Source organism: Oncorhynchus nerka, linkage group LG13 (assembly GCF_034236695.1).
Source record: "Oncorhynchus nerka isolate Pitt River linkage group LG13, Oner_Uvic_2.0, whole genome shotgun sequence".
NCBI lineage: Eukaryota > Metazoa > Chordata > Actinopteri > Salmoniformes > Salmonidae > Oncorhynchus > Oncorhynchus nerka.
In genome coordinates, this window is record NC_088408.1 from 76237265 (window position 1) to 76262354 (window position 25090).

At 41.3% G+C, this 25090-nt stretch overlaps 1 protein-coding gene across 4 annotated transcripts in view; it reads left to right on the forward strand.

The window, feature by feature from the left end:
* Positions 1 to 253: 253 nt before the first annotated feature.
* The window catches only part of LOC115140166 (phosphatidylinositol 4-phosphate 5-kinase type-1 beta-like), an 86386-nt gene continuing 61549 nt past the window's right edge, over positions 254 to 25090 (forward strand). For 2 of the 4 annotated variants that reach the window (XM_029678337.2, XM_029678339.2), the window contains exons 1-2: positions 254 to 489; positions 13970 to 14158. The gene's annotated coding sequence lies outside the window, so the exon portion shown is untranslated. The remainder of the gene's footprint in view (positions 490 to 13969; positions 14159 to 25090) is intronic. The other 2 variants (XM_029678336.2, XM_029678338.2) reach the window with 1 other exon arrangement.

Genomic DNA, 25090 nt, shown 5'->3' on the forward strand with positions numbered 1-25090 from the left:
CATATTCTCTGTGGGTTTTAGTTGGGTTATGGAAATGACAGCCATTGAATTGTACAACTTTGTGAGCAGACAAATGTAACAGAAGTTCTCAGCCACTAAAAGGCGTTATTTGCCATAATAAATGCACCGTACTGCAAGTGGCAGATCAGTGGTGAAAATCAAATATTTTGCAGCCTAACATTACCATAACTGCCCTGTAGATGGCTAGCTGATTCTAGTTCTGCATCACAGCAGAGTAGGTTGTTGGTGCACAATGTCTGGTTATGCTGAGAGGCAGAGAATGAGACATGTGTAACCAAGCCTACCCCTCTCTGTCAGTAGGCTACAGCATAAACTAGGTTACACAGGGAGCCGCACTCACAATTGCTCGCTCGCTCTCTCGTAAATATTGCTACCCGGGACTGGAATACTCCCTGTAATCCCACAGAAAGATAAAATCAACGTCAATCAATCGGTGTACTTCGCTTCACAAACGAGGGCGAACAGCTGGTAAGATTGAGGTGTTATTCATGATAACGAGAATTCTGATATTTACCTGTCCATTGAGCTATCGATTTGAAATTGACAATATTGGTCAGGTGACATGGGGATGACGTTTCAGCAATTGCTTGGCGAAGGTGTTTTTCTCAGTCGAAGAATCTGTCAGACTAATTTGTATTAATATTAATAACAGAATACGCTGCTACCTCACGTCAAGAGCTGGCAGTAAACCTTGCCAGACTGCAGCTGTATTCAAGGTAATCGGGGTGCACCGAAGTGTTTGCTTGTGCAGGCTATTGGCAATGAGGTTTTCTGATGTTGCGTTCTTATCAACATCCTCGCCCTATTTTGAGAAACACAGTTTATTCAGGAAAGTGAAATTACGTAATATTGCGGGGAAGTGGCACCTAGCTTGGGGTTAACTTGAAATATTGTGAGTTTGCGACATGAAAGTGGTCAGTTCTTGAACACAGTGCAGTTGACAATTTACCATTGGTGATAAATTGGCTAGATGGTGGTGCAATTCCACGGTTAAAGTGATGCTAACAGAATGACAGCACAAACCATCATTTTACCCAACTTTCCTTCTACACTAATTCTGCAAGTAAATATGTTTCTGTAAACGTTTCCATGGAAATGGTTCAAAGTAGTCATTGTGCAATGTACATAGAGTTGCATGGTTTGTTTAACTTTGTAATTATTGTTTTTGTTTGACATTTTAAAGTAAAAAAATATGAGTCTCAGCAACACTCTTAACATGGAATTGCCTGCCTCTTATTGATGATCACATTGGGTTTGTGCTGAATAGCCCATTCCTGTTGTTGATTTCTGGAAAATAAGCCTACCAATTTACTGAGACCAATTATTTTATCAACATTGGCTGGGTTGGAGACCTTTCTCATTGTTCCAAGGACAAGGACTCTGAGAAGCCTGGGGCATTTCAACACCTGGCGTCCTCAGGGACAAACACACACACACACACACACACACACTTAGTCTTGTTTAACTAATCTTGTGGCGACAAACAATTGATTCCCATTCAAAATCGTATTTTTCCTAACCCCTAGACCTTACCCTAACCTTAACCCTAAAACCTTAACCTTAAATCTAACTTTTAACCCCTAAACCTAACACTAATTGTAACCTTAACTCTAAACCCCCTAGAAATAGCCTTTTTCCTCGTGGGGACCAACAAAAGGTCCCCAGTTGGTCAAATGTTTGTTTGTTTACTATTCTTGTGAAGAGTTCACACACACACACACTGCTCTGTGAAATACTTAGTAGGTCACCTCTATGATGTGATTTGTTTTATTTACAGTAGGCTATTGAACTTGAACAACAGGGAACTTTTTGTTACACACAACTCCTTTTTATTTCTCTGAAAATAATCATCACAGAATTTGAGCAATGCCTGTTCTTTTACTACCGGATTCAATTTCATTTCAATTGCACACAATGTTTTCTATGTAACATCCAAAATGCAAAAGGCTACTGAAAAACTGTCCTATTACTAACTCTATCAAAGCTGTTATTAACAGCTATTCTAGATTATATACAGTAGCTAGTTACTTTACTGTTGTGTGCTCATTGAGCCAGCATCTCAGTATAAATGTGAGTGTAGTGTTGAGGTGTGTGTTTGACAAACTGTGAGGTTGGCTGCTGCTATGGGCGCCAGTCTAATCTAGTTTGTTGCTTAGCCCATTGCAACCGCAGTTTCTTGTTTTTTCTGAAAGAAGTGGAACTCTGTTAGGTCGTCTGCTGCCATACCCCATTTGTGTCAAGGTACAACGAGTTATGCACACTTTTATGTGTCTTTGGGCACCAATGTTGTACTGGACAGACAGTTGACTATGTAGCCTGTCTGTTGCTATGCACAATTCGTGTCAGCCTCCTTTGTCCTCTTTCATCAATGACCCGTTTTTGACCAGTGGCCTGCCGTTGGCTGGAAGTCCTTTGGGTGGTGCACCATTCTTGATACATAGGGGAAACTGTTGATCATGAAAAACCCAGCAGCTTTGCAGTTGTTGACACACTCAAACCGGTGCGCCTGGCACCTACTACCATACCTTGTTTAAAGGCACTGAAATATTTTGTCTTCCCATTTACCCTCTGAGTGGCATACATACACAGATCTGCACACATAGAGGATGTGATCATGCTGTAGGAAGGTTAACTGGAAGACTGTGCAAGACAAGGGCTTCGATTCAGCCCTCAAGGAAGCAGACACGTCCACATAGACGTGTTTGTCTCTTTGTTGTGGGCATAGTGTTGGGAACATAAACAGCTCAACAGGGTGTTGTTTCCTCTACGGGTTTCTTCTAGTCAACAGTGAACTACCTGGAATCCATGTCTCCAGCAACCGTGTGTGACTGGTGGGGGTTAAACCCGGGTCAACTGCATACCACTAGACTGCTAGCCCGCTGAGCTAAAGCCTAGTCATTAGCTCAAGGAGCGAAAACCAGTCTTCAGGTCTCAGGCAAGATTACTCATCACACAGGCCTGATTTACCGTTCCACATTCATTACATGAGGCTAGGTTCAAATAAACAGTGTCGGGAGATGTTTTCCACAAATTGGATGTCTTAGAACTCATCTGGTTTAAGCAGGTTTGTTGAACAAGCTCTGTCCATTAGCTCAGTGTTTTGCATAGCCCACCCAAAACATCTTGTCACCAGTTTTGCAAACAAAATCACTCTGCCCCTCATCATTACACTGCTCTGGAACAGCCACAAGGTGTCATGGAGAAAAATGGAAACCTTACACTGCAAAACTAATGCGGTGTCATGGAGAAAATTGGGTCCATGAGTCCTGATGAGCTTCCTGTTTCCTGCTGATTTGACTGTGAGGTGGAGTTGGCCAGCTCAAGGTTCGTGTGCCACTGTGAGTTTGAATGGGAAAGCAGCTCATGCAAATCTTGTCCCATTCGACAAATTATCGCCAAAGCAACACCCGTGTGCCGTCTGATTCTGTCCCTGTCCTCATTCTGACAGAAGGCTTGTCATAGCAGAGTCAGGCCTCCCTGAGACATTATGTCATATTTTCCAGCTGGAAAGGGACTGGAGTGGCATGTACGTGTTCCCACAGACTCATATGACTTGTTCTGTCTGACCTTGGCCCCAGCTCAATTGCTACCACATTCAGTGCATTTGGAAAGTATTCAGACCCCTTCCTTTTTCCACATTTTGTTACGTAACAGCCTTACTCTAAAATGGATTAAATAAATGTTTTGCTTCGTCAATCTACATACAATACCTCATAATGAAAACGTGAAATCAGGTTTTTAGACATTTTTGCAAATGTATAAAGAATATAAAACATACCTTATTTACATAAGTAGTTAGACCCTTTGCTATGATACTTGAAATTGAGATCAGGTGTGTCCTATTTCCATTCATCACCCTTGAGATGTTTCTACAACTTGATTGGAGTCCATCTGTGCTAAATTCAATTGATTGGCCATGATTTGGAAAGGCACACATCTGTCTATATAAGGTCACATAGTTGACCGTGCATGTCAGAGAAAAGACCAAGCCATGAGGTCGGAGGAATTGTCCATAGAGCTCCGAGACAGGATTGTGTCGAGGCACAGATCTGGGAAAGGTTACCAAAAAAATGTATGCAGCATTGAAGGTCCCCAAGAACACAGTGGCCTCCATTCTTACATGGAAGAAGTTTTGAACCACCAAGACACTTCCCAGAGCTGGCTGCCCGGCCAAACTGAGCAATCGGGGGAGAAGGGCCTTGGTCAGGGAGGTGACAAGAACCTGATAGTCACTCTGACAGAGCTGCACAGTTCCTCTGTTGAGATGGTTGCCTTTCTGGTAGGTTCTCCCATCTCTGCAGCACTCCACCAATCAGGCCTTTATGGTAGAGTGGCCAGATCGAAGCCACTCCTCAGTAAAAGGAACATGACAGCCCACTTGGAGTTTGCCAAAAGGCACCTAAAGGACTCTCAGACCATGAGAAACAAGATTCTCTGGTGTGATGAAACTAAGATTGAACTCTTTGGCTTGAATGCTAAGCATCATGTCTAGAAGAAACCTGGCACTATCCCTATGGTGAAGCATGGTGGTGGCAGCATCATGCTGTGGGGATGTTTTTAAGGGGCAGGGACTGGGAGACTAGTCAGGATCAAAGGAAAGATGAACGGCGCAATGTACAGAGATTCTTGAAAGCCTGCTCCAGAGCGCTCAGACTGGGGCGAAGGTTTACCTTCCAACAGGACAACGACCCTAAGCACACAGTCAAGACAACACAGGAGTGCTTTGGGACAAGTCTCTAAATGTCCTTGAGTGGCCCGGGCTTGAACCCGATCAAATATTTCTGGAGAGACCTGAAAATAGCTATGCAGCGACACTCCCCATCCAACCTGGCAGAGCTCCAGAGGATCTGCAGAGAAGAATGGGAGAAACTCTCCAAATACAGGTGTGCCAAGCTTGTAGCGTCATATCCAAGAAGACTCGAGGCTGTAATCACTTCCAAAGCAGCTTCAACAAAGTACTGAGTAAAGGGTCTGAATACTTATGTAAATGTGATATTTCAGTTTTTTCACTTTGCCATTATGGGGTATTGTGTGTAGATTGATGAGAAGAAAAAAAGCTATTTACTTCATTTTAGAATAAGGCTGTAACGTAACAAAATGTGGGAAAAGTAATGGGTCTGAAATCTTTCCGAATGCACTGTATGGCAATGGTCTATTTGCATATAGGCCTACTGCAGCTCTGATTGGTTATGGCGCAACGGTTTGTGTAGAGTATGAGTCGTGCCTGTCAATGCAATAGAATCCTTCTCTGCGTTCTGCCCAACAAAGTCTCTGGCACAGTTTGAACTTCATTCAACTGTCTAGTTTTCTATCTCGTGCTTCTCTCTGCGCGCTGATATTTCAAATGTGCGTCATGTGCAGCTTAGAGGGAACATTTAGTTGTAATAGGCATGAGAGATCCAAAGACTATTCTTACTTTGGCGAGTGACTGGTCTGAATTTTGCCTGTATGCAGGAAGAATAAGTGGACAGTTAGAATCAATAAAATGTTTCTGCAATCCCCAGCCTTAAGGGTTTGAGCGTACTCCTGGGTCAGAGAGCATCGTTAGACAGTCACACTGTACTACTCCATACTGGAGGACTGATGGATAGATAGCGCCATAATAGCAGTGATGTGAGTCTCATTTGAAACACGATTACATAACACAAGGGGGACACAGAAGGTCTCCGCACTTTATTTCAGCACTTTAAACCACTGCTGTCTGTGACACTTACTATCTGACTGGCTTGCTGGCTGGCTGACTGACTGACTGACTGGGGTGCCTTGTCCTTATGTGGCAGTTGAAGAGGTGGAACATTGGCTTTAGATGTCCTGGTACAGAGCTAGCAGTGTTGAGTTTTTATAATGAAATCTTGCACTTTGCTCCTGACTGTTTTTGTGTTTTGTGTGACCCTTCTTCATATCAGTCATCCTCCCTCTGAGCTGTTTCTCTTTTTCTTTTTTTCTTTTAATCTTCTTTTCTGCCTTCTGTGCATTTGAACATGAACTTAACTTATCAGTGGTGCACCACAAGGTTTATAGACTATATACAAAAATATGTGGACACCCCTTCAAATTAATGGATTTGGCTATTTCAGCCACACCTGTTGCTGACAGCTGTGTAATATTGAGCACACAGCCATGCAATATCTATAGACAAACATTGGCAGTAGAATGGCCTTACTGAAGAGCTCAGTAACTTCCAATGTGGCACCGCCATAGGTGGAATCCTATCTAACAAGTCAGATCGTAAAATGTCTGCCCTGGTCAACTGTAAGTGCTGTTATTGTGAAGTGGAAATGTTTTGGAGCAACAACGGCTCAGCCACAAAGTGGTAGGCCACACATGCTCACAGAAGGTGAGTGCTGAAGCGTGTAGCGCATAAAAATCGTCTGTCCTCGAATGCAACACTCACTACCGAGTTCCAAACTTCCTCTGGAAGCAACGTCAGCACAATAACTGTTCATCAGGAGCTTCAGGAAATGGGTTTCCAAGCATAAGATCACCATGTGCAATGCCAATCGTCGGCTGGAGTGGTGTAAGTTTCGCCGCCATTGGACTCTGGAGCACTGGAAATGCATTTTCTGGAGTGATGAATCACGCTTCACCATCTGGCAGTCCGATGAACAAATCTGGGTTTGGCGGATGCCAGGAGAACGCTACCTGCCCGACTGCATAGTGCCAACTGTAAAGTTTGGCGGAGGAGGAATAATGGCCTAGAGCTGTTTTTCATTCTTTGGGCTAGCCCCTTAGTTCCAGTGAAGGGAAATCCTAATGCTACAGCATACAATGACATAAGTGGAGGGTCTTCAGAGAAGGAAGGGGAGGACTATCTTCCTCAGTGAAACACAAAACAAATATCCTTTATAAGATAAAAAATATACTAAATATAATTGATTAAAACACATTATTTTGCAATGAAGGTCTACAATAGCCTCAACATCACTCTGTAGGGTATAATCATGGTGTAGTCAGAGGATGGCTAGCTTCCGTCCTCCTCTGGGTACATTGACTTCAATACAAAATCTAGAAGGTTCATGGTTCTCACCCCCTTCCATAGACTTGTACAGAATTTATTGCAACTTCCGGAGGACGTCCTCCAACCAATCAGCGCTCTTGCAGCATGAATTGACGTTTTGTCCACTCAATCAAAGGATCAAAGAATGAAGCTAGTACTTAAAGCATAAGCTACAGCTAGCTAGCAGTGCAGTGCATAAAATGTGGTGAGTAGTTGACTCAGAGAGAGAGAGAGACAATAGTTTAACAGTTTTGAACAAATTCATTTCTTCCAAAATGATTCAAGATAGTGTAATTTATTTTCAGTTTCACTTACTCAGCTAGGAAATGCAGCTAGCTAGTTTAGCCTACTCAAACACCCTGCTCAAACAAAGAGATGCTATGTTAGCTAACTGTCTATGACTATCCAACACAACACTGGAACTCTTCCAAGTCAAGGTAAGCTTTTGGTTTTGACTAATTTATTGCCACCGGGGCTGTCGGTGTAAGTGCTAAACTGCTTACTGACTGTACACTGTAACGTTACTGCATGATTGTAGCAGGTTTACTAACCCATTAGTTTTATTAGCTATTTTGACTATGGCATTACTTTAGGTAATATGGTGACAACGATGTAGGCTGTGTGTAGCGGTTATGATACGGTTTGGCTTGGAAAGTTTTTTTCACCTGGTCACATACAGCTGAATTGTTGTGCATTGAAGTTCACAAGCGAATGGAAAAGGTGAGAGGAGGAGCGCGCATAGATGCAAGAAGAAATACAACGTGGCTGCTATGAAAGTGAACTGTGTTTGTGTGATCAGGGGTGTATTCATTCTGCCGATTCTGTTGAAAAACGTTTCTTAAACGGAAGCAAACGGAACAAAATGGGGATAAACATACCTGAATTTGTCCAATAGAAACATTTGTTTGCCACTGTTGGACTAATTATTACACCCTATATCAGCTAGATGCAGGCAAGAGTGTGCAAGGCGGTAATGAATGTGTTACTGTCTGTCCATGTGTCACTGTGTCACCTCAAATGTGTCTCTCGACCTATGTTGTAAACTTTAATTCATAGGCTTAGTTGTAGCAAACTCATGATGGGTATAGGGAACATTTGAGTATCATGTAGTAGCCTAAACCTATCGCTGTTACATTGAACTGGGTGAATTGAATATGAATAACAGTCATCCAATATGCTGTCATAGAAATAAGGCCATGCTCATGAAAATTGTCCTCCCTCATCTTAAACGGCACTGACCACCACTGAATGACATTCTAGACGATTCTGTGCTTCCAACTTTGTGGCAACAGTTTGGGGAAGGTCCTTTACTTTTTCAGCATGACAATACCCCCGTGCACAAAACGAGGTCCATACAGAAATGGTTTGTCGAGATCGATGTGGAAGAACATGAGATGTACAATGAGCAGGTGTCCACATACTTTTGGTCATATAGTGTAAGTTGACCATCAGTTAATACCATTTACCTTAACCATTTTAAATTTCAACTTCAATGGGGTAATGTGAGAGTTGCGACATCCCAAGGAATCCAGGATAGCCTGGACAAAAACTTCCTATAGAAGATTGTTTTGTGTTGCATTGTTGGTTGTTTACACATCCAGACTGGAGCTGAAGATTAGTCTCCCATGACAACCATTCCTTTCTTTGAGCACCAGCATAATCAGACTTTGAGCGCCGGAATAATCAGAGTTTATCAGTTTACTTTTCTACTTGGGTAAATACCAATACTGCTGGCCTTGATTTCCATCAGGAAACAGGTGGTTCTGAAGGCGCCTGTTGTCCTAGAACTTATAGTCTGAGTCTTTGCCTAGGGCTGTGTTTGACCCCTTTTGACTGGGCAGGCTGAACCATCAGCAGTTGTGTATTTGGGCAGTTGCACAGTAACGGACTTGCGCTGAGATTGAAAATGTATGCCAAAACAAAAACCTTTTATGTAAAAGTTTAACAAACCATACAACTCTATGCACAAGGACTACATTTAACTATTTACACTGAAATTTTTACAAAAACACAAACACTGGAAGAACTGCAAAGTTTGGTATCAGAATTTGTCAGATCTCCCTCCGTTTATGTGAGCATGTTTTCCAAAAACTCGTAAATATTTGTTACGAATTAACGTGAAAAGATGTTTGAAGAAAGAATGGGGTGTCAGCTATGACATGACACGTTGAGTTTTGAAACAATCTCTTTTGGTTATTGAACTACAGTAAGTGGATTTGCACCCGGTAACAGAATTGTGAAATTTCATGATGGGTCTGTACGACACAGAAATACATAATTATGGATACGAATGCCAATCTCTTCATGATGATAGGTACACACCAATATCTTCCTTTGCATATTTGGGTATTATGCTACGCACGGGCTATTATTTAAATTAGCTCCGCCACCAAACAAGACCAAATTTGGTTGGACTGGACCAAATCTTAACCAATCATAGATGTCCAAACTTGTGAAACATAGACATCTAAGTACAGCTCGGTAGAGTGCAGTACAGTACATTATAGTATACTCAACTCTAGTGTGCTCAACTGTGTACTGTACTGAACTCTATTTTACTGCACTGTACAGTACATGACTGTACTGAGCTATAATCTACATTTTATTTACTGTAATGTAATATATATACTGTGCTTTCCAAACTTGTGAAACAAAGACCTCTATCATTGGTTCAGATTTGGTCCGGACCGAAACAAATCTCAACCAATCATGGACAACTATGTTTGACCCAAATTAAGGCTGGTCCAGACATCTGTGGATGTTGAAATCAAGGCCAGAGCGGACTGGAAAAATTTCAACTACTTTTCAACGTCCAGTAACGTCCGGTGTCGGTCGGTGCTTTGTGGGTGAGGATGACGGTTACAGTAAATGGAAAGAGCGGGGCTGATGGGTAGGTGTCAGTAAGAGACGGAAGAGGTGACATTAATTTGAGAGAGCGGGTGGGAGGGCTTGTCCAGACTTTTCAAACTTTTGCTTTGACCACCAGATGACAGAAAGAAAACCGTTATCAGCTTAACATAACTGATTTGGGAACAGAATTGTGAGTTAAACCACTCAAACTTAATTGATATCAGTAAAAACACCAACAAATTGATAGGACTACCTTTTTGTTACTTCGGGGGACTTTTAATATCCTCCTTCCTCAAATTTAGAAAATACCTTAAAGATATGTGGGTTTTTGGTAAAGGAATTACAAGGCAATGTTTCTTATACTTACAGAAGCCAGAACAAATTATACTAAACTAAATATGTGTTGATATTAGTTGGCAGGGGGCTTTACTTCTATATTATTGTGTTTTGATGTATTTCTAATACCTTTTTAAGACTTTCTCTGGTATATGTTTTCCAAATGCCTTAATTTCCCAAAAATGTAGACTCCTACAGTGGCTTGTGAAAGTATTCACCCGCCTTGGCATTTTTCCTATTTTGTTGCCTTACAACCTGGAATTAAAAATATTTTGGGGGCGTTTATATCATTTTATTTACACAACATGCCTCCACTTTGAAGATACAAAATATGTTGTATTGTGAAACAAACAAGAAATAACACAAAAAAACAGAACTTGAGCATGCATAACTATTCACCACCACAAAGTCAATACTTTGTAGAGCCACCTTTTGCAGCAATTACAGCTGCAAGTCTCTTGGAGTATGTCTCTATAAGCTTGGCACATCTAGCCACTGGGATTTTTGCCCTTCTTCAAGGCAAAACTGCTCCAGCTCCTTCAAGTTGGATGGGTTCCGCTGGTGTAGAGCAATCTTTAAGTCATACCACAGATTCTCAATTGGATTGAGGTCTGGGCTTTGACTAGGCCATTTCAAGACATTTAAATGTTTCCCCTTAAACCACTTGAGTGTTGCTTTAGCAGTATGCTTAGGGTTATTGCCCTGCTGGAAGGTTAACCTCCGTTCCAGTCTCAAATCTCTGGAAGAATGAAACCGGTTTCCCTCAAGAATTTCCCTGTATTTAGCGTCATCTTCAATTCTGACCAGTTTCCCAGTCCCTGCCGATGGAAAAACATCCCCACAGCATGATGCTACCACCACTTTGCTTCACTGTGGGATGGTGTTCTCGGGGTGATGCGGTGTTGGGTTTGCACCAGACATAGTGTTTTCCTTGATGACCAAAAAGCTACATCTTAGTCTCATCTGACCAGAGTACCTTCTTCTATATGTTTGGGGAGTCTCCCTCGTGCCTTTAGGTGAACACCAAATGTGTTTGCTTATTTTTTTCTTTAAGCAATGGCTTTTTTTCTGGCCACACTTCCGTAAATCCCAGCTATGTGGAGTGTACTGCTTAAAGTGGTCCTATGGGCAGATACCCCAGTCTCCACTGTGGAGCATTGGAGCTCCTTCAGGATTATCTTTGGTCTCTTTGTTGCCTCTCTGATTAATGCCCTCCTTGCCTGGACCGTGAGTTTTGGTGGGCGGCCCTCTCTTGGCAGGTTTGTTGTGGTGCCATATTCTTTCAATAAAAAATTAAAAAAGATTTAATGGTGCTCCGTGGGATGTTTAAAGTTTCTGATATTTTTTATAATCCAACCCTGATCTGTACTTCTCCACAACTTATCCTGTTTGGAGAGCTCCTTGGTCTTCATGGTGTCTCTTGCTTAGTGGTGTTGCAGACTCTGGAGCCTTTCAGAACAGATATACTGAGATCATGTGACACTTAGATTGCACACAGTTGGACTTTATTTAACTAATTATGTGACTTCACGCACAACTTTTCAGTTTGTTTGTTTTTATTTTATTTTTTGAAACAAGTTATATTTTTCACTTCACCAATTTGAACTATTTTGTGTATGTCCAGTACATGAAATCCAAATAAAAATCGATTTGAATTGCAGGTTGTAATACAGCAAAATATGAAAAAACGCCAAGGGTGATGAATACTTTTGCCAAGGCACGGTAGCTTTCATTTGATCTGCTCCTCTGAACTTCCCATGTTGGTTATCATGGGCCCTTTTACATGGAAATATCCCTAGTCATATCTCCCTTGGCTCAGCTATGTTTCTCTGCTTCATTAAATCTTTGTTTCTCAGCATCTGTTTGACATGACCGTAATGAAAGCTAAAGGAATGTGCAATGGCTGCAATTGGCCTTGCGGTTCACAGTAAATATACATGTACAGTACATACAGTATGGGCAATAGGCAGTTCTTTCCTCTGAGCTCAGTTGAAGTGCCGCTGTGGAGGGTTGAAACCTCTACCCATAATCCTGTGTTTACATGCTCTATTTCTCAGATCCACTGATGCATAGAACAACTCTAAAGTAGTCCTTTAACGTACATGTTACATCTAATTGGTGTTTCTCTAGGAAATGCATATTATGTACTTGGAAATTAAATGAATTTGAAAGTCTTGGGTTTGATGTGGTCCAATAAGATCCAAATTAGATCAGATGGCCATAATGGGCTTAATAAATCAAATCAAATCAAATGTATTTATATAGCCCTTTGTACATCAGCTCATATCTCAAAGTGCTGTACAGAAACCCAGCCTAAAACCCCAAACAGCAAGCAATGCAGGTGTAGAAGCACGGTGGCTAGGAAAAACTCCCTAGAAAGGCCAAAACCTAGGAAGAAACCTAGAGAGGAACCAGGCTATGTGGGGTGGCCAGTCCTCTTCTGGCTGTGCCGGGTGGAGATTATAACAGAACATGGCCAAGATGTTCAAATGTTCATAAATGACCAGCATGGTCGAAATAATAATAAGGCAGAACAGTTGAAACTGGAGCAGCAGCACGGTCAGGTGGACTGGGGACAGCAAGGAGTCATCATGTCAGGTAGTCCTGGGGCATGGTCCTAGGGCTCAGGTCCTCCGAGAGAGAGAAAGAAAGAGAGAAGGAGAGAATTAGAGAACGCACACTTCGATTCACACAGGACACCGACTAGGACAGGAGAAGTACTCCAGATATAACAAACTGACCCTAGCCCCCCGACACATAAACTACTGCAGCATAAATAAACTGTTGAATACCTCTGAACTACCCTTTAAAAAGCTGTTCTCAGAACACCACAACATCACAGGAAGCATGTATACTCAGGGGAAGTGTTTCAGTCAAAACATTGTTTAAATGTGCTCTGGTTTGTTGAGGAAAGAGAGAACACATTACTAGGAAAGTCAACTTCAAAACATTATGTAGTTTTATTGGGGTTAGCAGCTGTGGTTTGTAAGTAAGGAATCTACATGTATTACTGTACATTTTTGGGGATTATTTCATAGCAAGTTCTCCATAGCTCTGATTCAACATGTGGCATTCACTCTCATTGGCAACACTAAGGAAATGTGTTTATCACAGAGGAGAGCCTAATGTGAGGGACTGTTTAAAAACTCTGCATCCTCTTGGTTGTATAACAGCAGCTGAATCTAGATGGAGAAATGCCCTTTTTCATCTGTTTCATCTTAATGACTTATCTCCCTTTCCCGGCCCCACAGTTTCTTTGGCAGCCTCTGAGATGGTGCAAACTCCCTAAGAAGGGCACCAGAGCTACATAGGCATAGGCTGTCAAATCATCAGATCGAGATTGGCTGGTGTTTGATTCTCTGCCCAGGAATTGGTTCGTTGTTATTTGACTCTTGGGATTCCAATTGACTGTAGCTGTAGGTCATGTTATTGTTGTTGTTGTTGTTTTGGTCCTGCTGAGCTCCCACTCTCCCTCTTCTCTGTCCTGGCAAGGGAAAGACTAGGAGAGGCCCACAATGGGGCCTGGATAGAGAGACTGAAAAGAAGACTGATGAAGAGAGGGAGAATAGGAGAGCGAGTGAAAGAAAGACATGTTGTGAGAGCGCATGAGGAAAGGGTGAGGCTAGGAGGTAGAGGGAGTGTGTGTGTGTGTGTGTGTGTGTACATGGTGGTAGTTACAAAGAAAGCCCTCTCTGTGCTTTCCCCCTTTCTCTTTCTTTCTCTCTGTCTGTCTCTGTGTCTTTCTTGCTTCTTTCTGTCCTTCAGCTCCTGACCCAAGATCAGTGATGGGAGGGTGACCCTGTCCCGTCGGCCACCACGCCTGATCGTCCCATGTGGCAGCCGCATGCATCATTATGACCGTGTCACCTCTTTCAACACCTCTAGTAAAGTCACATCTCACAAGGTGCTGCACAGAAGGAATATAATAACATCAGGGCCACATTTTGATTCTTGGTAAGACATTGCTAGTTAAGGGAGAGGACCTTGCACTCCGTGTTGGGGTTGACTGGGCTGGATTAGGCTTCATTAAGCTTCATTCTTTCTGAGTGTCATGTTTTTGTTGACAGTGGATGGACTATTATGGTTTAGAGTGTAGGCAAATTTGTGGACATTGTTAGTTTGCCAGCAATTTTAGAGCTCTCCTATAACAGCGTGGCTGCTGAATGAGACAAGGAGAACACTGGTGCGCATGCATATGTTTTAGCCTCTATGCCATATCCGTATCACTCGCCATATCACTGTCTATAGCTATAGTTGTCTCTGTCAGACCCTATACGCTAAGCATTTATTTTGGTTTGATTGCAGGGCTTTCCCAAGCTGCTTCATATTATATTGACCTTTCTGTCAAGTAAATGTCTGTTGATTATAGCTCATCCAAACCCTCTATTGTCTCCCAGTCCACATGCAGACGTCAGTTAGGCTGGTTGGACATTCCTCTCCCTGCCTACCAGAACATCATAAGACTAGAGCACGGTCATAGAAACCACTGGGCAAACAAACACCAGGTTATATGAGAGGACTGGAGCTGTATAAGCAATGGTCTTAAAGGAAGCGATCTAGCTTGCCCTCTACCTCTCTCTCATTCTCTCTTTCCTTACTTTAATAAACCATTCTCCCTCTTTCTATCTCCTCTCTCATTCTTTCGACAGCGGTTTCTGTTTCTCTCTTTTCACTTTCTATCCCTCATTTGCATTCTCACTCTCCCTATTCCCTCTAGTTGCTGCTACACTGTCTCTGTCCCCCTCTCTATCCCCCTCTGTGTTTCTCACCCTTCTCCCTCTACTGTTGGGCCATGTGATTCTGTGGGCACAGAGAGTGACCCACTCCTCTCGGCTCCACTCCTCTCCCTCCCCTCTGCTCTGCTGCACAGTGCTGCTGGAGAGACAGAGACATTCCCTGAATAACAAACACACACACACACACATTCCTCTACAGTGCTCTCTGTCTCTCTCCCTCTCTCCTCATCTTGTTCCATCTCTCTATCTTCATTTATTTCTCTTTCTCTCTCTATTTCTATCCTTCTCTTTCTTCACTACACTTCTGAAAGATAATATCTGTAGCCATTAAACAGAGAGACTTTTAAAGTGTTCTCTCACTAACACTCTTTCTCTCACTCATCCTCCCTTTCTCACTGGCCCTGTATGCCAATGGTAAAAGGTCATATGATGGCATCATATTGAGTTATGTGTGTCTGCCAAATATATACTTTAGACTATCTGCTTAAAAAGGACAGCCATGTACTCTATTCTACTCCATTAACTCATTTCATTATATGTAGCAGAGGCAATTGAATAGTTGAAAATGCATGTATAGATATCCACATAATGATACTGGAGGTGAACCACAGTTCAATAGAGTGCTCTTCCTTTTTCTGTATGCTTATGTTTTATACTGTACCTCCTGCTCTCTGTTCAACTGTGTTTAGACTTTAGCTCTGCGTGGTAGGACTCCGTTATTTCCAGGTGCAGTGGACTGTTCTAAACAGTTAGCCTGCAGCTCTGTTCCTCTCGCAGAGGTGTGGTGTATGTAGGAGCGTCCCAGAGGATCCACAGGCAGGCTCTTACTGTCTGTAGAAGAATGTGGAACACTTACAGAACTGTCCGTAACTTTACCTGCTCATTGTTCAATGCTCCACTTATGTAGTTGTTTGGGAACCTGAGGCGGTGTAGGTAGTGTAGAGATGGATGCAATACATTTTTTGCCGTTCAGGTTTGTGATTTCTCCTTTCTCATGCTCTCTTTCAAGCTGTTTTGACTGGATGAGCTGTGTTGTGGTGTCTTGTGTGATCTCTAGGGATTAACACTGGTAACCGGGATCCTGGGACTGTCCCAGGATAACTTCACATTTCCCGAAAAAATTGAATGACAAGACACGGGAAATTACAAAATTGTCTTCGGATATCACACTAATGCAATTTCACGAAATACACATGTACAGCAGCAGATTGGCAAAAAATGTAATTGCACATTATCCAAACAGGTTGTCGCATGGAAGCCTTTATTAACCTACCGTATTTACTTCCCACATAGTGGGAAAGTCGCTATAAATGAAAAGCATACGCACCGTTTTGATTGGGACAGCGCCATCGCGTTGCTTTGAGACAACGGTGGGGGGACCCGTCTGGATAAATCAATCAATGTCAGATATTGTTTTCACTGAATCTCCGTTTGGATATTTGGTAACTATTAGGCTGGGAAATGTTAGCTAAATTAAGGTGAGAGCTAATGATCATCTTTATTCTAGTTTGCTCAAATATTAGCTGATCAGAACATTTTTGCTAACATGTTATACAAGTGGATTTTACTCTTCAGCCTGTCCTACTCCCGACCAAAAGCCTGTGAAATCATTGTGATTTTGTTTAACTGAATCTATGTATGTATATGTGGTTAATTGATCTTCGGCTGGACAAGTGGAAGTGGTAGCTCATTTATTCGTTTGCTCATCTATCACTGAGCAGAAATATTTAGCATGCGATAATGCATCCTTAATCAACGGTATTATTTATTTATTGACTCACAATGTAGCCTTATACAACTTTATATAGCGCCTTTGCTATTTTCCTATCGTCCCAATCCTACTGAAACCCAAAATCCTGACTCCTGTCTCGCATGAAAATGCTTAACTTTATACTGTAATCCATAGTTTGCATTATCAATGCACGTCTCGCCTATATGCATGTCAAAATACCGCTATAACATTTCCCCCGCTTATCTGCGCTATCTCGTATTACTGCCCATATAGGAGCTTTGGTGAAGAATGTGTGATCAACAAACGGTATGAGAGTAGATCATCTCTCTGTTATTCATGAGTTGATTTGCGATCTGTATAATCATAAACTATATTTTGCCAAGTAGGATATATTCTGTCATTCGTAGGAGTTTATCTAGCAAGATTAGCAACTTTGGTAATTTTAATTTTGTTACAACGTTTGTGTGATTCAACAACTCTATAGTTTACACGGGTACGTACGGAGTGCGATGTGTCGACATAGCCTAGGGCTACTGCTGAAATGCGCTGAATTAATTGAGGAACATGATAACTCTCAGAATTTATTAACGGCCTGTGAAGCAATTCACAACAATGTCATTGGCGATCAAAGTTACTTAATCATTACTAAATATCAGTTTCACTTGCTGTGAAATCTTTAAATAGGGGCGCCGGCAATGTGGCGCAGCGACACTCTTATTTTTGGAGAACCCTGGCATAGTGACCATATCTTGGTTATAACGCTTTAATTGGCCACTTCAGATTTTTGCAGTAGGTATTAAAACTTGGTAGATTTTCGTGAAAATACTAATCCCTAGTGGTCTCTGAGTGGTGATAGTGATGTACTGTAGTTACTCAGAAGGATGAAGTCAAGACAGAGCTGCGGTGGTGCTGCTTTCTGTTTGGCAAAGCATCATGGTCTGTGATGAGCTGGTATTTAATGGATTGAACTCCATCTCCTTACAAAGAAACGAGAGCATCGCTTTCCTCCTGTGCAGGGATCAATCTATCTAGTCATATCTCCCTCAGCTCAGCTAGGTTTCTCTGTATCATTAAAACTCTGTTTCAAAGCATCTGTTTTGTAATGGAACACTTCTGTGACAATTTCAAAAGGCTTGGTCTGACACTGTACCACTGCTAGGAGACTGAAGCAGGAACCTCCAGTGAGGAACAAAGAGAGTTTAGACAGTCAGGGAGGCACATCTGCTGGGGACTGGAGGGAGCCCACAACAACCACGGTTAGCCAGCTCCTGATCAGTCTAGGATTGTGTCCTTACTTAGTCCTTAAATCGTCTGATTTAGTTAACGGAGGTATACGATTTGTTTTGGGGGTTTAGACAACATATCTGGAAGATACCTAAAGGGATATCTTATAAAGCCAATATAAACAAACTGGAGGTCATTGTATCTATTCTTTATTTTACCATGGCAGTTCCAGCAATATTTGAATCTCTTTCAATCTCAAGTGGGTCCTAGCCAAGAAAGGCAGTAATTACTGCAATTGAGTATCTTAATACGTAGATCCCTGGAGCTAAACTGCCTCTTCATGTTGCCCACTCACTTTGTCCGTGCCAGAAATCTTCTGGGCTTGTTTAACATCCCTCAGTCTGGGTTGTGAAGGCTTAATGTCAATGAAGCCTGGCAGTCTTCAGCTCTCTGAGTTGCTGCCACACTATTGATTTGCCCTTATGTCTTCTATCTGCTGCAGTAATCCAAAAGTGTCTGTGGGGATTGAGGAGTAACAGAGCTAGCTCTGTAGTATCCCTTCATGGGAGATATCTAGTGGAGATAATGTGTTGGTTCAAGTTTGTTTTAAATTAAATGAAAAGGAGGGTCTATTTAAATGAAAAGGAGGGTCTATTTAAATTAAAAGTACGGTCTCTGGGTCTACCCTAGTAGCAGATCTGTCGTGTTCGTTGTCCTGTCAACAGAATTGGGAAGTAACAGGTTACAGTTACTGGTTTTTACATGTAATAATCTTGGATTACATGTCATCTGTTACTCCCTAACCCTGTTACCTTAGCAGCTAAAATATTGTAATCAAATTACACATACTTTTGGTTATTACTTCCAGGATTACTTTTCAGAATGTATGTGTGCAGTGGTGTAAAGTACTTAAGTAAAAAATACTTTAAAGTACTACTTAAGTAGTTTTTGGGGGTATCTGTACTTTACTTTACTATTTATATTTTGACAACTTTTACTTTTACTCCACTACATTCCTAAAGAAAATATAGTACTTTTTACTCCATCCATTTTCCCTGATAACCCAAAGTACTTACCTTTTTGAATGCTTAGCAGAACAAGAAAGAGAACTCCTGGTCATCCCTACTGCCTATGCTCTGGCTGATTCGCGAAACACAAATGCATCTTTTGTAAATAATGTCTCTATCCGTACATTTTAAAAACAAGAACATGGTGCCGCCTGCTTTGCTTAATATAAAGAATTTGAAATGATTCATACTTATATTTTAGCATTTAAATTTACTTTTTATACTTAAGTATATTTAAAGCCAAATACTTTTAGACTTTTAATCAAGTAGTATTTTACTGGGTGACTTTTACTTGAGTAACTTTTTATTAACGTATCTAAACTTATACTCAAGTATGACAATTGGATACCCTTTCCACCACTGTATGTTTGCAAAAAAAATTGTTGACAGCTTTCTGTTTTCTCAATGACATTCAAATCCGCATTGAAAAAAGGTGCAAGTTTCTCCTGAGCAAGTCTGACCACAAGTCAGAGACCACTATGATGACACACCAAATACGTTTGATGGATCACAGGAAAAGTGCAGGAATAGGCTTTTATAGGCTACAGGCCAAGCTATGTCTTCCAATGGTGTGACTGTGGCCGGCGTCCAAAGATGATCCAACTTGAATAAAAGCTTGGAGGTAAGGATGACAGTAGTGGTGTAGTCTACGGTGATACGGATATCACTTTTTATTGATATCTACATAGCGCACTGATGTGATTCACACAGTTGCTTTCTCATTTAGCTTGTTGCGCCTTATGCATTGTGGTTGGCTGTCCACAAATGTACTGTATTTTATGTATGTGTGTTTTAACCCAATAATGGTTGAATTGAAGAAGTTTAAGCTGCCTATCAAGCATTGTTTTTGTGACCAGTGGACAGCCAGTGAAAAATGTGCTCTTGCAACAGTTGCATAGTGCAGATCCAGGGCCTCATTAATGTAGGGGCTTGCAGGGCTGAAGCCCCGGGGCCCGAGCTCATAGGGGGCCCTTGAGGCAGAGAAAAATGGAAGTGTGTGTGTGTATATACAGTATCAGTACCAAAAGTTAGGACACAATTACTAATTCCAGGGTTTTTATTTTTTACTATTTTCTACATTGTAGAATAATAGTGAAGGCATCAAAACTATGAAATAACACATGGAATCATGTAGTAACCAAAAAAGTGTTGTATAGCAACAAATGGCATGTGGCAGGTTGGTCTTATGTAGTACTTGTTATGTTTGTTCCTTGTATAATGACAAACCCGGGGCTTAGGTTTAACTACTTTTAATGAACATATACTTCAGCTAGAAAACTAATTGTTTTGCCATGCAAGGCATTCTTCAACCACCTGCCCCGCCCGCATAGCCTGCTGGGTAACGCAGTCTAAATGATTAACACATAACAACACAGTACTAGTTGTAGTAGAGTTTTGTTATGTACCCATCAGTGACATTCCCTGTTGGTGTGATCATTTTCATCATTGATCACATGTGACAAGCAGTAGAAACTTATTGACTTCATGATTGGAGATTACAGATTGCCTCCTGGGCTCTGCTGTTCAATATTATGTTCTACCATTACTATGCAAACATTTGGACAATTTTAAACCAATGAGCCAAGAGCACATCATTGAGAGCAGCTCAGCTTTCAGCAGTAAACCCAGTGGATGACGTGTGAGTGGATCTCTCTGTTCCTCCTGTCAGTATTACTAGTTGTATTAGGAGAAATATGTACCACAGTAACATGAAATAATTATTATTATTAAAAGCTCTGAATAAGACCGTGAGGCTTCTTCAAGAGCAGTGATACTATCAAGAGCAGTGTGCGGGTTTCTTCTTTTTTCTCAGGATTATTATTATTACCTCGATTCTATCATGTTTCAAGGTAAACCCCAAACTGTGTGTGTGTGCGCGTAGGTGTGTGCACGTGTGTGTACTACTGTGCTGTACTACTGAGAAAAGAGACCGACATGATTCTTAGTCAATAATGCGTCCAATTACACAATCATGTGGTTTTAGTTTAGTCTTTGACCTCTGTATATACAGTAGTTCCATGAAGGGATTCTATAAATGAACTGAATTACTTTTAAGTAACTTGCCTTTATGAACGTCGTAGGCCTATATGGTACCTTTTTAATGTTAAGTATTACCAGGTTTGATTTGATTAAGCAATGTTAACCTTTTCACGTGCGAGTTCCAAATATCGCTAACGGTCGCTCCAGCGTGAGTTAAAAAAATAAAAATGATGCATGTGATGTCGGTGCACTCACTGTTCCATAATGTGATTGTTACGCAACATGACAGTTAACCCGTAAGGCACTCAAACCAAGGCACGCTACCTGCTAATTATCTATAGGCTATGTTTCAACTTGTCAATTTCAAATGATTTTCTAACATGTCGTTTTCTAACAACAGTTTTAATTGAGGACAATTTATGTTAAGGACAATTTATGTTTAAGACTTTACTGAGCCGGACCTACGTCTCTCTTCGAGGAGACCCCAAGCACTTCCCCAGTGTTTCCCCAGATCAAGTATGCAGACATTTGCATCTCCACTCAGAAAAGAACTTGCACAAACCTTTTGCCCCTGGCACATTTTCCAGCTGGCGCCCGCTTTGCCTTCATTGCTGTTTTCCTTACTGATAAAACTTTGGACATGTGTGTGTGTGTGTGTGTGTGTGTGTTACTATCAAATGTAAGTGCCTTATTACATTATAATTATAGTTTCTGTATATCGTGGTGTTGTTTCTACTCTTGCACATCGTTATGTATATATGGAGCATAATGTATTTACGTTTTCAAGTACTAGTGACATCATGCATTCTGATTATTGCATAAATTGCAATCATGTTGTCATGTAAATGTCTGCCAGACCAAATATGTAATAACAAAACGAGTTATAGGGATGATTCACTGACTGACTTAGATTGAAACTATCATTACTCATGGTTGCCAGCTCAGACCCCCTTTCCAGGGGTTTTAGTTTTTGTTCTCCTTTGTTTGCCCCAATTTATTGATAAATCCCTCATCATAGTAATATTTCCTGCATTATATACCTTCCCCCACCCACCCTCCCACAAACCCCCTAAAATGGTTTCAACCAAGTCTGGCAACCCTGTTTAGCTTTCGCGCTCCTGTTAGGCTAGGCAGTAGGCTTGTACTAGGGGTAATAATCTGTGTGATTTGTCAAAAACTGTAAACAACTTGTCAGACGTCAGGTGCCAATCTAAATCAATATTTTTCGGGCAATGGGCACAGCCGAATTTGACTTTGTTTGTTTGTTTGCGTTTTATAGTGAATGGCGTTCTGGGATTGGGGAGTTTTCTCTTGTCAAACATAAACAAACATGGCTGCCATCATAAAGAATTTAGCTGCGTCTCAGCTAAACTAACAGCATCTCTTTTCTAAACAATATTACATTTCTCCCTTGTGCTCACCAGAGATGTGGTGCATTGTAAACAAGTCTAGCTGTTAGGTCGCTAACTTGTGTTTTGTTTATCTGTCACCGCGACTGGTTTATGGAATGAGTTTGGATGTGTTCCGTGTGATGCTAAAATGAATTTCGCATTTATCTTTTACAATAAAAGGTGACATTGAGGAATAAAGTTGTGATTACCTTTTTATTTCCCATCAGTACAAAACATTTTAGATCCTTTTCGGACAACAATGCTGTTTAGACGTGTTTGTTGCATCATACGCTCTGTTGCTACTGTTCCAATCACATATTTGCGATGGTATGCTGGAGGGAGTACTCAACAATAATGTTTCCCCTTAAACCACTCAAGTGTTGCTTTAGCAGTATGCTTAGGGTTATTGTCCTGCTGGACGGTGAACATCCGTCCCAGTCTCAAATCTCTGGAAGACTGAAACAGGTTTCCCTCAAGAATTTCCCTGTATTTAGCGCCAATCCATTATTCCTACAATTCTGACCAGTTTCCCAGTCCCTGCCGATGGAAAAACATCCCCACAGCATGATGCTACCACCAGCATGCTTGGATGGTTTTCTCGGGGTGATGAGGTGTTGGGTTTGCGCCAGACATAGCGTTTTCCTTGATGACCAAAAAGCTCAATTTTAGTCTCATCTGACCAGATCATGTGACACTTAGATTGCACACAGGTGGACTTTATTTAACTAACTATGTGACTTCTGAAGGTAATTGGTTGCGCCAGATATTATTTAGGGGCTTCATAGCAAAGGGGGTGAATACATATGCATGCACCACTTCAATTTTTTTGAATTTTTTTAAACAAGCTATTTTTTTTTTCATTTTAGTTCACCAATTTGGACTATTTTGTGTATGGCCATTACATGACATAAAACAAATCTATTTAAATTACAGGTTGTAATGCAAGAAAATAGGAAAAACACAAAGGAGGATGAATACTTTTGCAAGGCACTGTATTCCCTTCATAGTGCACTACTTTTGACTAGAGCGCTAATGGTCCTTGTCAAAAGTAGTGCACTACAGTTGAAGTCGGAAGTTTACATACACTTAGGTTGGAGTCATTAAAACTTGTTTTTCAACCACTCCACAAATTTCTTGTTAACAAACTATAGTTCTGGCAACTCGGTTAGGACATCTACTTTGTGCATGACACAAGTACATTTTCCAACAATTGTTTACATACAGTGAATTATAAGTGAAATAATCTGTATCACAATTCAAGTGGGTCAGAAGTTTCAAACACTAAGTTGACTGTGCCTTTAAACAGCTTGGAATATTCCCGGAAAATTATATTATGGCTTATTGACATCATTTGAGTCAATTGGAGGTGTACCAGTGGATGTATTTCAAGGCCTACCTTTCAAACTCAGTGCCTCTTTTGATTGACATCATGGGAAAATCTAAAGAAATCAGCCAAGACCAAAGAAAAATAATTGTAGACCTCCACATGTCTGGTTCATCCTTGGGAGCAATTTCCAAACTCCTGAAGGTACCACGTTCATCTGTACAAACAATAGTATGCAAGTATAAACACCTTGGGACCACGCAGCCACAGCGTTCTGTCTCCTAGAGATGAATGTACTTTGCTGTGAAAAGTGCAAATCAATCCCAGAACAACAGCAAAGGACCTTGTGAAGATGCTGGAGGAAACATGTACAAAAGTATCTATATCCACAGTAAAACAAGTCCTATATCGACATAACCTGAAAGGTCACTCAGCACGGAAGAAGCCACTGCTCCACAACAGCCATAAAAAAGGCAGACTACGGTTTGCAACTGCACATGGGGACAAAGATCATACTTCTTGGAGAAATGTCCTCTGGTCTGATGAAACAAAAATAGAACTGTTTGGCCTTAACGACCATCGTTATGTTTGGAGGAAAAAGGGGGAGGCTTGCAAGCCCGAAGAACACCATCCCAACCGTGAAGCACGGGGGTGGCAGCATCATGTTGTGGGGGTGCTTTGCTGCAGGAGGGACTGGTGCACTTCACAAAATAGATGGCATCATGAGGCGGGAAAATTATGTGGATATATTGAAGCAACATCTTAAGACATCAGACAGGAAGTTGAAGCTTGGTCACAAATGGGTCTTCCAAATGGACTATGCCTCCAAGCATACTTCCAAAGTTGTGGCAAAATGGCTTAAGGACAACAAAGTCAAGGTATTGGAGTGGCCATCACAAAGCCCTGACCTCAATCCCATAGAACATTTGTAGGCAGAACTGAAAAAGCGTGTGCAAGCAAGGAGGCCTACAAACCTGACTCCACCAGCTCTGTCAGGAGGAATGAGCCAACTTATTGTGGGAAGCTTGTGGAAGGCTACCCTAAACGTTTGACCCAAGTTAAACAATGTAAAGGCAATGCTACCAAATACTAATTGAGTGTATGTAAACTTCTGACCCACTGGGAATTTGATGGAAGAAAGGAAAGCTGAAATAAATAATTCTCTCTACTATTATTCTGACATTTCACATTATTAAAAGAAAGTGGTGATCCTAACTGACCTAAGACAGGGAATCTTTACTAGGATTAAATTAAATTGTGAAAAACTGAGTTTAAATGTATTTGGCTAAGGTGTATGTAAACTTCCGACTTCAACTGTATATAGGGACTAAGGTGCCATTTGAGATACAGCCCTGGTGTTAGATCCTCACTCGGCTCTCTGTTTGCTCTCAGGGAGTTGAAGTTTCAGCCTACAGGAGGAGAGAGAGATTGA